The following is a 16,806-nucleotide window of genomic DNA, read 5'->3' as shown; positions in this document are numbered from 1 at the left end:
TTTTAATTTAATTTGATCTGAACATGAAAACCCAATGGATAAGATTTAATTCTGAAATTTGCAGGAAGAGTAGCCTTACCATGCCGGCTTCCATATCATTGAACTCATACAAACAAATGATAGGGTTTCATGTGAATGGAAAGAACAATTGGAACATGAATTACTACATTTAGCAATACGAGTTGTTAAGTTCCTAACTATCATGTGGAAGAACACTGATGGATGTTCATGCATAATGTATTCATGTAAGCGAATAGTTACATGTGGACCACATCAATGCTCTTAACATAACAGGCTTTATCAGTCTCACAAAAAGCCTTCATTTACCTCATACAATACAGTAATGAGAGCTTAACCTGCTAGATATAACTCAACAACATCTAGGCCACATTTTCAATTGTCTCTTGCAACCCACAAACCATGTTTGCAGGGACTGCCTTATCTATCAACCTTGACTATGGTAGGTTCAGATCTGTATGGCAATCAATTTACCCTTAAAAGTTAGCAGTTGAATGGTAGATTATCATATTGCATGTAATCTACAATAATAACATAGTGTGTCTCAGTCACAGGCTTGCAAGGTAATTGAAAACTTACTTTTCATGATTTTCTTGAATGTTTCCTGAAAGGAAAAGAAATCAAACATGGAAAATGTTTAGACATTAGATAATGGGTTAAAGTAAAGAATATGAGGAGAAGAAAAGAAAAACAAGAACTTGCAGAAGAAAAATAGCAAGGAATATCTTCCTACTAAGTGCATAAAATTATGTTCATTCTTTCTTTCTTTATTTTTCCTTTTTCTTTTTGTTTTCTGCATCATAGGCCAATGTTCCCCCTGATCATCGTAAAAGGGTTCTATGTTTCAAATTTACTCCCTTGATTTGTTTTGGTTCTTTGTAGCTATTTCTCTTAGTATTTTGTATGTTACATAAAAGAACCAATCAAAGAGAGGGGTACAAGTGACCAACTAAACTACTAGGTCATCTATAACAAAGCCATGCTTCTAGGGCCAGAGCTAGGATTGGTTTGGAGAGAGAGAGAGAGTTGGATGGGGATATTGCACACACTTGATAAATTAAACTAAAATGATTAAACAATTATGCATGCATTGTTTTCTGAGAATTGAACTAATAATTCTAATAAAAATACATGTATTGTTTTTTTTTGAAAACTTAAAAAAAAAATTAATGCATCCAATAATGCTTAGAAAACAGAACATGAAAATACAAACAACAATAAAAGTCCCAATAAAAACGCTAGGAAATAGAGATAAGTCCATCACTTGGAATAAACCAAACCATTGAAACAAAGAGACAACAAATTGAACACCAGGATAGAACCTCACGAGACCTCTACAAATATCATAAAGAAATTAGAAACACTAAAAAGGGGGTGTTGGTATTGTGTCTTATTGTACTGCAAGTGGGGTCATAAAAACCACAGATGGTTGAATTGTCCTAATGAAGGGTGAAAAGTTCAAGGGCTTGTGTCATTTGGTTGGGAGTACAACAATTCCCAAGACCTCGATAAATTGCTAGAAGCAGAACGTACAAGGTAGTGTGGTTACAGGGAGAGTCTCGTTCATAGTTAAAGCAGAGACAAAGTGCTATAAATTTTTAAGATTATAGGAAGAAAGAAAGGATTGAAGTCTCTCTCTGGAGTTAATTAAGATTATTAACTTGGGTTTAACTAGATAAATACACTGGTCATTTTTATTTGTAAAAAGTTGAGTCAGGATTAAGTTGTTTAGGTTATGTGTAGCTAGTGCTGTTTTTTCAAGGCCAATCGATGCAGCTAGTTGTCTCTAAATAGAATAAGGAAACAAGTAACACTATCCTCTAGGTTTTGCAATATGTTGAGGTAGTGACCTTAGCTTCTACTTTTTAGATAGGGGTATGGATTTAGGGCTCTATTGCTCTAAAACAAGACTAATAGGAAGGAAGAGATAAATGCCTAAAGGTAAAACTAAATCAACTTCTGTTCAAAATTATCTAAGATATGATGTCTAATACAAGGAAAACGTATCCTTTTATACTATTAAACTCAAAAATGCTACAACTTTTAGTGTCAATACGTTATTACAAAAATAGCTAAACAATAAGAAAGATAAACTATGCTGACACTTGAAAGTTAAGAATGAAAACTGAAATTTCAAGTGTTTGAAAGTTTTACTCGTATATGATTGGGTGGTTGCAGGCTGATTTGTGTTGACGATAGAAGACCAAGTCAACATTTATTATAAGCCTTGAAGTGAGGTCAGGTCACAAGGTGGAGTGAAATGATCTTGTAGTCCTAGGCCTTGTGAGATTCGTAATTTGGAGAGGTTTGATCTTGCAGTTGAGCCCCTAGCAATGTGAGTCCGTGTTGTAGGGAGCATTGCAAGACAAGAACAATCAGTGGTCTCTCCACATTTTTGACGGTATCACAACCTCATGGGATTGCTTCTTCTAGGATTCAAAGAACTTGATCTTGCTCCCTTAGAAGTTGGAACTTGCAAACTTGAGGTTGCTTTCTTGAATCTCAAAGATTGGATTTTCTTTCTCAGTTATTGTGGGAAGTAATCTTGCTCTTAACCCATGCTCCCTTATGTCTCTAGTTTTGTCTGCAATATCACAAGCTATATCATCCTCCTCGAGTTCAAAAGAGCTAAACCTTGAGTTTGAGATTTCAAATGGTTTATTTTCTCCATTATATGGATACTAATGTTTAATATCGAATGCGCTTGATATCTTAAATTGCGAGGGAAGTTCAACTCAATAGGCATTGTACAATTTGTGACATCTTTCAATAGGGAACTACTGTTGAAGAAAGAGCATAACCCAGAGTAAGCCTCCTATATCAAAGGTCACCTTTCTTCTATGCTTATTTACTTGGCTTTATAATAGGACTTAGAAAATTCCAACTAGGTCTTGACTCTAGAGTAGATATCCTTGTATTGGGGTTAGCATGTCATCCACCTTAGCAAGAGGTTTTATTGGAGTAGGCAACTTTGTAATCTCTAGGAGACTTAAAGGGTTGAACCCATAGACCATTTGATAAGGGTTTAGCTGAATGCTATGTGGGGACCCTTGTAGTAGAGTTCAACTAATGACACGATGTGTCCCATGCATGATTGGGGGAACTTTCCCAACTTTGTTTATAGAAGTTTTCCAACTCTACAATTTATTAGTTTGGTTTGGTCATCGGTTTTTAAGTGGTACGAGCTATTGAACTTGAGCTTGGTGTTTTCTTGTTTAAAGGCATCTCTACAAGTGTTCTACAAACTCACGAAATCAATCTGAGACAATGAATTTAGGAACCCCAAGTAACTTTATCACCTTCCTTAGTACAAGTTGGGTCGTGTGGGATGTGTGGTTTAGTATACTATCCATGACTAACAGTATACTATCAATGCCTCCGGAGATGCACAGTAAACCAAGGATAAAATCTAGTTCGATGCCCTCCAAGGGTGAGCTTGATGTTCTCCAATGCTTGACATATCTCTCCACACCTCTGTTTGCCTTGATCATTAGATATTTATCATGCAAATGATAGCTAGTATGTTCAACATTACCTATAAATTGAAAAATGAAAGAAAAATCAAAGTCATCAATGTACGCGCTACTAAAATAATCAAAACTGAACATCTTTAGTTGTGGCATCGTAATGAGGGATACACACCTGTTAAAAGCATTGATCACTTTATTCTATTCTTTAACCTTGCGCTTCAACAAGAACATGAACTCTTGGATGTAGTCATCCATTTGGCATGTCTTGCATTCAAATGGCTTTGTAATTTTAAGTGTTTAAAGATTCATGATCAAAGTAGAAGACATTTTGTGGAGATGAAGTATTGACACTAATGCTTAAGATATAGAACTTCACGTCATAGGTGCTTTAGCTTAGCTAAGATCCTATCGACTTTTCATCGAAGTAGGTCACATATTGCTTTAATTGCACCAAGATTTTTTTTTATTCCAACCTTGAACGTGTCACAGTAAAACTAGAACAAAATGTTGATGTTGGGGAGTGCAAGTGCAAGGACTATGTAGGAGGGATTACTAAGCTATGTGGGAGGGCACAACTTAAGTTCAAGATAGTATAATGGTTCCTCGAGATAGAGGGTTCAAATTGAGTTTAAGATTCTAATCCACTCAATGTTGAGATGGTTGTGAAGTATTTCTTATATTGAGTAGGTGTAGGTTCAAAACTAGAAGGGTAGTTTCTACATGCTATGTAATGATAAACAGACACTTTTTTAAGTTGCAGTATGTCTTGGAACTAATTGAATTTGGTTTTAAAACACAAAATATCATAAAATTGAAATACATCAAAATCTCATGTTTCAAAGCACACCAAACCTATGACATTCAATAAACATTGACTTAAAATATTTTAATAAAAATTTATGTTTTAAATCTAAATGTTTTGAATCAAACTACACCACCACAATGTCCACAACATTACTAAAAATGTTGCAATTTTCAAAATCTACCATACTAAATTCACCATAATAGGGTTCAATAGATTGCAATATATCATATTTTTGTTCTATAAGACTGAATGCCTCTTAAGTTTAACATATTACACCTAGTATTAAAATTTAGCATATTACACTTAGTATATAAATCAACAATAAAAAACACAAAGATATAATAAATATACTCAACGAGATAAATAGGCAAACGTAACAAGAGTAAAGCTTAGAAAAAATTTTAATATAAAAAATTAATCACTATAAGTTAAAAATTATGTGATTGAACACTACAAGTAATAGGATTTTTAATGATCAGAAAAATTGTCATTAGAAGTCCAAATTCGGTCATTAAAAGTCTTTAACGATGATAATATATGTTGTCACCATTCATCGTTAAAGGCCTTGCCACTAAAAGTCTAGGAGACAAGTTGAAAGTTTTAGTCGCTAAAATTTTTTAATGATAGAGATACAACCTTTCATTAAAAGTTCTACAATATTGATAAGAATAACTTGTCGCTATTAACTCAAAACCATTAACGATAACTAATATTTTCGTCGTTATTAATTCAAAACCATTAATGACAATTAATATTCTCGTCACTATTAATTCAAAACCACTAATGACAACTAATATTCTCGTTGCTATTAATTCAGAACCATTAACTACAATTCATGTTTTCGTCGTTATTAATTTAAACCATTAACGACAAGTCATGCCGTCACTATTGTAGTTGTCACTAATGATTTGAGAACTATTAGTGATAACACATTATGTCACGAAATATTATAATGATTAAAAATACCATCATCACTAGATTTAAAATGAATAACAACCAATATATATTGTTGCCATTCATTTTATTTTTGATTGTAATGCAATTATAATAATGATCACTTTATAGTGTCATAGATTAAATGGAATTTACCCAAACTACAAATAATTGACAGATATAATAGTTGAATTTGTTTTTATATAAACATGTGCAAAATTAGTAAAAAAAATCATTAATAATTATAACCTCAAGAATCACAAAATTAGAACACATTTATGATGCAGGTTCATTGGTCACCAAAAAAATTTCTTATAAATGCTAATTACTTCATTTGAGAGAAACATAAACAAGCTATGGGAGTATGGGGTTCTAGGGATCTATTATAGAAAATGCATGTCTGCAATTCCTTAAAAAGCAAATCAACCTATAAAAAATTGGTCAATTACATGATTTTGATCATATTCTAGAATGAGCTATATTATTGTTCCTGCCACTTAATAACTACTACAATTATTACAACTCCCACTATTACCACCACTATTGTTCATGTTGTTGCTGCTACTAATACTAGCATTATTACCATATTTGTAGAAGTACCATATTACTACCATTACTATGGCAGAACAGATATACTACATTCACCACCATTAGTAGCCTTATAGTATGATGTTTCCCTACTCAATTGACATCAAGACCACAAGTACTTGGTATCAATACCAACCACTTCTATTATGACAACTACTTATCATACTAGGTGAGAGATTGGATAGTTTAAGGGATTTTGTACGTTTCGATCTAGAACATTGGGGTTTGACACCAAAGGTGTGGAGATGACAAGGCATTTCTTACTAGAATCAAGGATTAAGATATCAATACGAAATTCCCGATATGGGGTGTATCGTATCCGTATCCATGATCATGGATATAGGATACGTATCCTATGAGTTGTGCCTATCGGTACGATATGCCTTTGTATCGGGCCGGGTGGGTTCTACGATTGGATACGTGTCTAGTTTGATTAAATTGTACATTGAGTGCTTTTGGATTGTTTTTCATATTTAATACAAGTTAAAAAATAGTATTATGAAAACTAAAATAAATAATTCAAGATTTAATTTTCCCAAAAAAATTAATAAAAACTAAAAATGATAAAAATAATATATTTCATCTACCTTAGATGATTTATATATTTTATTTTACACATAATTTTATGTTAAAAATGAAAACATAGTTATTATTTGAAAAAATAGAGTTATTATATAAAAATACTAAATAAATAAATTTTTCCAACAAAATTAATGGAAAACAGAAAATTAGAATTATAAAAACTAAAATGAATAATTTAAGATTTAATTTTCCTAAAAAATTAATAAAAACTGAAAATTAAATATAATTTATTTTATGTACCTTAAATGATTTATTTGTTTTATTTTACAATTATTTGTGAAATAATAACATTATATGTTAAAAACGAAAACATATTTATTGTTTAAAAAATAGTTGTTATTTAAATAAAATACTAAATTAATAAATATTTCCAAATTTAATAAAAATTGAAAACTATAATTATAAAATTGAAAGAGTGATAATTACTGCACAATGTTTGAATGTTCTAGAGTCCCGGTATTGTTAACTGTAATATTTCTCTTCATATAACCTATTGAATTATTCATTTCTCATGTGTTTATATTTTATTCATAGATAATTCAGCTTTTGGTTTAGTATGATTAATGTATTTATGTGATTTGTATGCAATTAACTAGCATATCCAAGCGTTTCTATATCTTGCATTCGTATCCATGCGTTTTCAAAGAGTATCCATATCCCTATCCGGATCTGAATTATCCGATATGGTACCTAATACCGATACTTTGATCTTTGACTAGAATGCCTTAACTACACATGTAGATACATTCTTGTTGGTTTGTTAAATATCATTCTTCAACGACTCAACTGGAGGCCTCCTAGCTACTTTGGTCGTGATGACCTTGAGTCCTTAATGGCCTTTGATTCTGCAGCTCTGACTAGATTTGGATCTCTGAGATGTTGTTGCTTGGGAAGGTTCCATCTAGCTTCACATTCACTTCAAAACAAAAATCTAATGCTTATGACCAAGCAGAAAAGGGTAACTTCTTTTTTTTTTTGGAAATTGACCAAGTAAATAATAGAGCATGAAAATGGATTTGAAAATGATGTTTAGGTGCACCTCAATTTTCATTTCCTTATATTTCAGCTTTGTGTCAATCTAGACTTTTGAGATGCTCGGTAAGCTGCTAAGCTGACATATTATGTAGGGTGAGAAATTGAAAATACTGATGGAAGGAAACAATGACTATAACCCTGTTTGGCAAATCTTTTTGAAAGATCTAATGGGCTTTTAGAAGCTCAGAAGACCAAGATCGGTCTTTTTATGTTTGGCTAGTAAAAGCCTGCTAGACTAGAAGACAAAACTCCAAAAAGACCATAAAAGCCCATAATGGTGTATATTTGATAAGCTACAAATGAGGCTTATTGTCTTTTCGGGCTTCCCAGCTTCCTAATGTGTCTGCCAAAAATTCCAAATGGTCGATTGAAACTCCTGATACTTCTGCGACACAAGTATGTTCTTCTCATTTTCTTCTTCTTCTTCTTCTTCTTCTTCTTCTTCTTCTAATTGAAACGGGTTGCAGCGACAAGAGGGAGAAGAGGAAGGAAATGGTTCGGACTTTGGAGGAAGTGATTTCTATCTAATCCGCCATTGCAACGACTTGCAGCGACAATGACAGAACAAGGGAGGGAATGTCAGAAGAAGAAGAAGAAGAAGAAGAAGAAAAGAAAAATAATAATTAGAGAGAGAGCCAAAGATCGGCAGAAGAGTCGAAGCCGGGTTCAGATCTATCGCCGCTACAAGAAGAGAGTGGGGAAGGGAGGCTGGAGGTGGAGATCGATCTGGGTTCACCGCCACTTATGGTTCAAAGGAGGCAGATAATGAATAGTGATATGAAAAATTTAAGAGTTTTATATAGGTAGGGTTAAGGGCAGTTTTGTAAATTTCGGAAAATCTAGGGTACTTTTATAATTTTGAAAAATTGGTGGCATAGTAAACTTGGTCAAACTGGGTCCAGGGGTTGAACCAAGTCTTTGGTCCAATAGTGGGTGGTTTTGGGTCAAAAAATGGAGGATTAAAATGGGTCTGACCAAAGAGTGGGTTTGTGTGTGGACCCATGAGATTGACCAAAATGGAATATTTTTAGATGAAAGGGTAAATGAGGGTATTTTTGACTGAAGTTTCACAAGGTGGGGTTTTCGGACATTCTGAATTGATTGGTAAGATCAAATTGGCTTGACTAGGCTTGGATTGGGCAGATCCAGAAAGGGCTTGATTCGGTTAATCTGGAGCCTCGAAATAGAATCTGTGTGTAATCGAGGGGCAAACAAATGTGTTTGGGCTGAAATTTTATAGGTGGGTATTTGAAGGTGTTTGGGATATGATAGTGATGCTTGATTTGTTTTAGGGGGTCAAGTTCTTAGGAATTTGGGTCAACAAGATATTTCAGAATGGAATCTTAGTTTGATAGAAGGGCAAATAGGGGAATCTGGGGTTGAAACCTTGTGGGTAGGTGTTTTAATGTACTCAAAGTTTAATGGTGCAATCTGATCGGTTCAGATGTTCTAAGATGAAGGGGATATGGGTTATGAGTGTTTAGGCTAATGAGAGGCGTTGGAATGAAATCTTCGTTTGATGAGTGGGTAAACATGGGAATCGTGAGTTGAAATTTTACGGGTAGGTGTTTGGGGAGGTTTTGGGTCTGATGGTTGTGTTTGATCTAATGGTTGAGGTATAAGTGGGGGTCGATCGTGGTCATCAAATAGGTATCGTGTAGGTTTAACGATGGATTTGAGGGTTTTCAAGGTGAAATTTGGGTTTCTTGGGTTTTTAGGTGTTTCAGAGAGATCAAAAGTGTTTGATTATGAATATGGGGTGAATTGGGGTTCAGGCGGTGAACCGAGCAAAAATCGAGTGTTGACACTTATTGGCGTGGAACACCAATTATTGTGAAAAGCAATAATTCTTCCATCTCTTTGAGACGCCCAAATAATGATGTAAGATACTATTTGATGCAATAGTTCCCTAATCAGTAAAGCAGTAGTTCATTTCCTAAACTTTGACATGTATGTTGGGGGAGTCTAGATCTGCTATCGGGTTTTTGCAAGCATGTGCAATCCTCTCAATCGCATACCTTTGTACTGTTATGTTCCCAAAGGATATACCTTCCAAGAGAGATGCCATAACAATGATGGGGGATACAAAACTTTGGAGGAAAAGTATGTGGGACCTATAACTGCTAAATGCACATTTGGATGTATCAGTGGGTCCACCCATGGCATTTCATAGGTGCATTTTCATTTAGATGTTAAACACTTGTTTGTTATGCTAGGTATGTTTACCAAATAGTCTTTTTGTCTTTTCAGCTTATAAGAAGATCTATTAAAATATTGCAACCAAATGGTCTTTGGTCTTTAAAGATCTATCCATGAAAGTTAGTAAGTCTTTTAAGGTCTTAAAATATTGCAACCAACCGGTGAAGTTTGCTTCCTTGTTCATGTAGGATACTCCTTAGTCGTACTTTCCCGTCAGATGTGGTGCTGATGTGGCTTGAGAGAGGGTGACCGCGGAGGTTGCCACATGGCATTCTTGACCAACTCAACCATGACCGGAATAGGAAAAGGACAATAAGAGGGCTAGAACTTGCTTGTTAACTTTTATGGAACCTAATATAGAGGTTGTTTTTAAGGAATATAGTAATGCTAAAGACATGTTTGAAGCCACTAAAGAAACATATGGAAAAATAACTAAAACCTATGTTCAACTTCTAATTAAGAAATATTATGGTTGTGAAATGAGAGAGGAAGATTCTGCAATGGATCATGTTAGTAAAATAAATGTGATTGCCAAAGAGTTGGTAGCCATTGGTAACCCCATTCCTAAGAAAATTCAGGTCTCCACTATCCTCAACAGCCTCCCACCTTTTTGGGATTTTGTAGTAACAACTCTAAACCTATTTGGAAGAGAAGTTAGCATAGAAAACTTACCTACTTTGCTAGGCTTAAAGGCTGAAAAAAAGAGCAAGGAATTGCCAAGTTTACCTCTATTAGAATTCTAATGTCCTTAGTTTCCTTTTTGAACTTTGAATTATGCCAACCAAATGTTAAAATTGTTTTCCTTAATGGAAAGCTGAATGAAGAAATAAATATGACTCAACCCATAAGCTATGTAATAGAGGGACAAGAAAGCAAAGTATATAAATATATAGCTTTTCAAAGTTGCTTTCCTTAAAGAAATATACAACTTTTCAAAGTTGTTTTCCTTAAAGTGTATAAACCCATTGAAATATACAACTTTTCAAAGTTGCTTTCCTTAAAGAAATCATTGTATGGTTTAAAATAGTTCTCTAGGATGTGGTACCATACTTTTCATGAAGCAATATCTAAACTTGGATTTGTTCCTAATAAATTTGATCATTGTGTTACTCTTTGAATAGTGAAGGTAGTTTTGTTGCTTTTCATTTTGTAGATGATCTTCTTATTGCTAGAAATGATGTGCCTATGACTAATGAAAATAAAGATTGGTGAAAAACCAACTTTGAAATGAAAGACATGGTAATGCTAGCTACGTAATTGATCAATCAATGTGGGGATTGTTGGATTTTAATCTCATAAGAGATTAAATCCAATGGGTTTGATTGGTCAATTACATGAGAAATTGCACTTGCACACTTGATTGAAAAATTAGTTTTTCTCTTACAAAACCCAGTTTTGAACTTGTCCCACATTGGAAAATTATAACCTTTGTTTTCAACATTTTAATAGAAGTTGATTTACACTCCTTAGAAATAGAAGATGAGAGTATGGGGGTTTGATACCGTGCAATGCACACGCACGCGTGTGTGCGGCTCAATGAGGCACTTTAGAGGTGCACTTTGCTCACACTTTGTGCACACCTGCGTTGCTCGCGAAGGACAACTTTGGTTTTGGTGCGATGCTGAGCATTGATCACTGTTGATGACATCAATGGTCACCATTCAATCTGGTGTGATCAAGATGCACAATTCAAAATTAACAGTCATTAACTGTTATCTACCTTTTAAACAATGTTCAAAGTGCCTTCTCTAAACTAGCACCTACCTTTTCATCATACATCTTCATAAACTATTTAAGGAGCATGAATTAGACTTCAAAAACACACATATTCGAAATCAACTTTCTCTTTCTCAGTCTAGTCTGCTACAGTCTCACAAAAGTTTTCTTCAGAGATTCTTCAACTTTTCTAGTTACAGATTCTCGCCCAAGGCTATGTTGTATCTTGGGAACGGATTTGCCTGTAACCCAACAGTAAACTCAGTGAAACTGAGTGGGGGCAAATAACATTCTAAGGATAGTGTCTTTAGACGTGCCTCGGAGCTTTTCCTCTAAAGTTACAGTGACCCCATTTACCAACAGATGTTAGCTGTCAAGTGTCTCTGGATGGCATCACCATGTATGATACGCTGGCATTTTCCATGAATCATTTATGCCGGTTAGTGATTGTTGGGATTTTGGTAAGCATTATCTTTTGGTGATTGATGGACTTGGCATTTTTGTTATGGAAGGAAAATGAAGCAAGTATACTAATGTTACTTTCCTTTAGTCTGGACTCTGGACTTTCTTGGGACAGCTGAAGTGGCTGAACTGAAAAGCTTATTGCTTTATCTTTTAGTGAATAAGTTTTTAAGAAGGTTGTGTGCTCCTTGTGGCTGAAGCTGAAGTTGAATAGCTTTCTATACCCTTAAATATTTTATTGTTATTTATTGGCAAAGCAATAAGTCATTCAGTTTAGCAACTTCAGTCATTCTCAAATATCCCCTTTGTATGGTATGCGTTGTTCTTTCTGCCCTTGAAAGGCCAATCGGGTGCTATTTGCCCCCAATTAATCATATATGTTATTGTCTGGTGAAATGGAGGTAGATTTTGGGGGGATCTTGATAGGGAGAAGTTTTATGGTCTGACCAGTATTGTCAGACCTGGACCAGATCGGACAGTTGAAGCAGTGAGAAATTGAGCCTTCTGATTCTTGAATTTGGGTGGTTTTGAGTCTTTTGATAGGCTGACAATTACAATATTGGTCAACCTGGTAAACCAGTGATTTTGTGAGCTTTCTGGTCTTTATGTCTGCTTCGTTGACAACGCTGTGTTTGCGAGATGCCCTGGACTTATAATTGAGGCTCTCTCTTGTATCCATTCTTTAACAAGTACGAATAAATTGAGTTATTTATCCCAAAGAATGAGGTAACATAGAATTAGTGTAAATGGCTAAAGTTCGATTTTTAATTGAAAATTATATTAACTTTTTCCTTCATTTTTAATCTCCCGATTATTCAATAAAGAATTATTAAAAATTGTATCGTTGCCTTGGAATTTGCTCGTGCTCAGCACAGGCCCTTTCTACTAGTGCACATGTAAAAGCATAGCATGATAAAATCCATGATAATGATGTATATAACATTTAACCAACTACATTTAAAAAATGGATGACATTAGGAATAGAGCAAGTACATGATCAAAATGCAATAGGTTTTGATGGAGGACGGTTTGACCCGACCTATGAAACAGTGATATGTGGACACTGACTCAGCACCAGTAACATCTCAGTATTATAGCCTAGTGTCGGGCCCATAAGGCAACTCGCTGTATCGTAGCCCACAACAGGAGAAGCTTGCCACGACGCGAGCTCCGGGTTCCCCGAGCACCCTCTGAAGGAATACCCCGAGGCAACTTTAGCTTGCGAATGAGCCGCCTGGCCAGCATCCCCTTCCCAGGGCTAAGGCACCCCGAGCTGCTTCCGAGCTCGGGGTCCCCTGACCTTTCCTAATACTCGAGCTCCTCCCAATGGACCTCGGGTCACCCCCAGACAGGAACGCACCGATCCGCCTATAAACACCCAAGGTGAAAACACCCCAGGCCAGACAGCTCGGCTCAGCTTGCCACAGGCAGCTCGCCGCTTACAAGATAGCCCAACACGGGGTAACTCGCGAAAGGATAGTCGGACATATCGTAGGAAGACCTCTTGCCCGACCGCCGTACTTGTCAAATCTGGTGATAGCAGCCATGTCCCCCGTCAGGCAGCGTCGTGCCTGCCACCTTTAGAGGGTGTCTTACACCTGACAGGCACGTACCCTGCGATGACGGCCCCGTGCGTGCCACCTCAGCCCTGCCAGTAACAGCTGCGGCAGGTTGACAGTGGCGGTTATACCCGCCCTGTCAGAGGCCAAGGGGCTAGGGGCAACCAATTTCTGCTATAAGGAGTTTAGTATCAAGGAGAACAGGTATGATCTTGATTATCTTCATCCTCAATACTTGCGCTATCTGCACTCTTAGCCTTCATCTTCTCCTTGCTTCTCCTACCGAGTACTAACTTAATCATCGGAGTGTTCCCGCCGGGTAACTCCCCCCAGGATTCTCCTTCTTCTCAGGTATCTTTCAGGAGCCACGTGAGTGCCAGCTAGGAGTGACCGGATTGCGCTACATCATTTGGCGCCGTTTGTGGGAAACTCTTCGAAAAGCCTTTCTCTAAACCTTTACAGCTCTTTCTCCTTCAAAAACTCAACACTCATGGCATCCTCAAGCAACATCAGACGAAGCATGGAGATGGATAACTCCAGGGAACAGCCCCAGCTTCCTACTATCTCCATCGGACAGTTTACCGTCCCCCTCTCAGCGGACGGGATCCCCAGTTTGAACGTGCCTCTTACAGGGGCACCCATCATTGCTCCACTCCCTACTACAGTCGGAGCCACCTTCACTGAACCCTCGGTTGTGCCCCCATTGGCCAACCCAAACCAACTGGAGGACTTGGTGCAGTGCATGCGGGCCATGCAGGCTCAAATGCAACAGTTTCAACAATTCCAGCTCTATCAGCAACAGGTGCTACACCAGGTCTCCCAGTATCAGTATTAGCAGCAATTTCCCCAACTGCCTCAACCTCAGCTTCAGCAATCGCAGCTCCCTCCTCGGCACCCAGCCTCGCAGCGAGCTAGGTCTCGCCGTTAGGAGGAGCACCTTTCTTGCCAAGGAGAGGCCCCCTAGAACCCTCCTAGGAGCCAGGCCTCCTCCCGCGGCGGACAAGAAAGACTGGCCACTCTGGTCTCACCGTGGGTGGTCAGGTTGGGAGGACCTCAGCTTGCCAGGTCCACGTCGTCTCAGCCCTCCAAGCCCGATACCCCATTCTTAGAGAACCGGTTCGAGATTCTGGCTGCAGGCTCTAAGCAGGATCCCTCTATCCGTAGTCACCACCAACGGCCCGAGCTACTTTCTACACACACCGTCATGGACAGCACAGAGGTAAGTAGTACAAACGCCGAGCCCGCCAAGAAGCAGAGACACCGCCGCCGAGCTCGCCGGTCTGCCACCCACGACCTTCCCGAGCTCGGAGGCAAAGAAGAAGTAAGCTTGGGCGAAGTCTAGGCTCCCATCCTTTCAATTCAATCCCCCTATCTCCCGAGCTCCTGGCAGTCCCAATGTCTAAAGATTTCAAGCTCCCCCCTCTTGACAAGTACGATGGGTCGTTCGACCCAAATGATCACGTAGATGCCTTCCAATCGTAGATACACCTGACGAGATCTAGCGAGTCGTGCATGTGCGTGGCCTTCTCCACCACTTTCAGGGGAGCAGCCCGCACATGTTACCGGAACCTGGCGCCCAGATCAATAAGAAGTTGGGCGCAGTTCGCGCAAGCCTTCGCGTCCCACTTCATTACCAGCAAGCGGTGACCGCGGACCGAAGAAAGCCTCCTCAACATAGTGCAGAGAGAGGGAGAGTCCATCCGGAGCTACATCAAGCGGTTCAACAATGCTTGCATGCAGATACTGGTACATGGTCGTCAACCAACTGTGCGCCTCGCAGCGGCCAAGAAAGCCGTGTGCCTCGCAGCGGCCAAGAAAGGCATGACGCATAAAGAGTTCAAGTGGTACATGGTCGTCAACCAACCGATGACCATAACCGAATTTCTTAAGCTCGCGGACAGGTTCATAGCCACCGAAGAGTAGATCAACTAGAAGGGCAAGGGCGTGCCCGAAAAGAGGAAGAGGGAAGGAGAGCCTTCCAGTCAAGGGGATAGCCGAAAGAAGAAGGATGCAGCTCGGGGGGCAAAGCCAGGTTAGTCGTTTCGAGCTCCTATAGCGGACCGAACTGATTACACCCCATTGAACGCAAAGCGGGCCAAAATCCTGACGGCAATCAAGGACGCCCCGTATGTGAAGTGGCCACCCCGTTTGAGGGGAAATCCCAGTGAGAGAAATAAGAATCTATACTACAGTTTTCACAGAGATCACGGTCATAGTATCCAAAATTGTAAAAACCTCCACGACGAGATTGAAGAGCTCATCTGTCGCGGATATCTAAGGAACTTTGTACAAAATAATAATAATAGTAATAAAACAGGTCGGCAAGGGGAGCACGGTAAGGATGCTCCCGAGTCCAGCAGCAGGCCGACCGAATAGTCGTAGAGGTAGCCTCTGGAAGAGAGGCCAGTTCGGGGCACCATCCACTTGATAGTGGGAGGTTCGATCGTCGCGGGTTGTACTTTAGCAGCAGCTCAGACATCAGTTCGTGAAGCCGCCCGGGAAAAACCGAATCCTCCGAAGCGGCCGAGGAGGGAAGAGCCAATTTTCTTCACAGAAGATGATGCGCGAGGGGTCCACTACCCCCACGATGACGCACTCGTGATAAAGCTGAGAATCAACGACTTCGAGGTCAGGTGTGTACTCGTTGACTCGGGCAGCTCGGCTGACATCCTCTTCAAAGCCGTGTTCGATCAGCTTCAATTGCAGAGAAGTGACTTGAAGCCTGCGGACACTCCTTTGGTGGGCTTCAGCGGAGAAGAAGTTCGGCCCCTTGAAAGTAACAGTACCTGTGGAAGTTGGCACATGGCCTTACGTAGTCAGACTCAGCCGCGACTTCCTGGTGGTCGCGACCCCCTCCCCATACAATGCCATAATAGGCCGACCGATCACCCATGTCTTGTGGGTGGTGGTCTCCACCTATCATCTGGCTATGAAGTTCCCGACAGACTTCGGTGTAGGGGTAGCGCGGGGCAACCAGCTTGAGTCCCGCAAGTGCTATGTCGCCGCCCTGAAGGGAAAGACCAAGGTGGCCGATGACCTCAAACTGGAGCGGCCTACGGAGCAAGGCGAAGAACGAGCCGCACCCACGGAAGAAACAATCGCAATCCCGACCTCAGTAGCAGACCCAACCCAGACACTTCAGATCGGTGCTTCCGTCCAGAAAACTCTACGATCCGAACTGGTAAGCTTCTTACTTTAAAATTTAGATATTTTTGCAAGGTCCGCGGCAGAGATGCCCGGTATAGACCCCGACCTTATAACTCACAAGCTGAATACTGATCTTGTAGTTAAGCCCGTTAGACAGAAGAAACACAACCTAGCCCCGGAGCGGTGGAAAGCGGTCGGCGAGGAGGTCGAGAAGCTCCTCGCAGCTGACTTCATAAGAGAAGTCCACTACCCTAGCTGGGTAGCCAACCCCGTCCTGTTAAAGAAGGCCAAC

General features: G+C 39.2%; 1 protein-coding gene across 1 annotated transcript in view; it reads right to left on the bottom strand.

The window, feature by feature from the left end:
- Positions 1-243: 243 nt before the first annotated feature.
- The window catches only part of LOC104607443 (putative disease resistance protein RGA4), a 33,013-nt gene continuing 16,450 nt past the window's right edge, over positions 244-16,806 (bottom strand). Inside the window, exons 3-4 of the transcript XR_016085222.1 lie at positions 598-622; positions 244-472 (exon numbers count right to left, since the gene is read on the bottom strand). The gene's annotated coding sequence lies outside the window, so the exon portion shown is untranslated. The remainder of the gene's footprint in view (positions 473-597; positions 623-16,806) is intronic.

This window comes from Nelumbo nucifera, chromosome 4, assembly GCF_055504915.1.
Source record: "Nelumbo nucifera cultivar China Antique chromosome 4, China Antique-T2T, whole genome shotgun sequence".
Taxonomy (NCBI): domain Eukaryota; kingdom Viridiplantae; phylum Streptophyta; class Magnoliopsida; order Proteales; family Nelumbonaceae; genus Nelumbo; species Nelumbo nucifera.
This window is presented reverse-complemented; position numbering and strand designations above follow the sequence as displayed.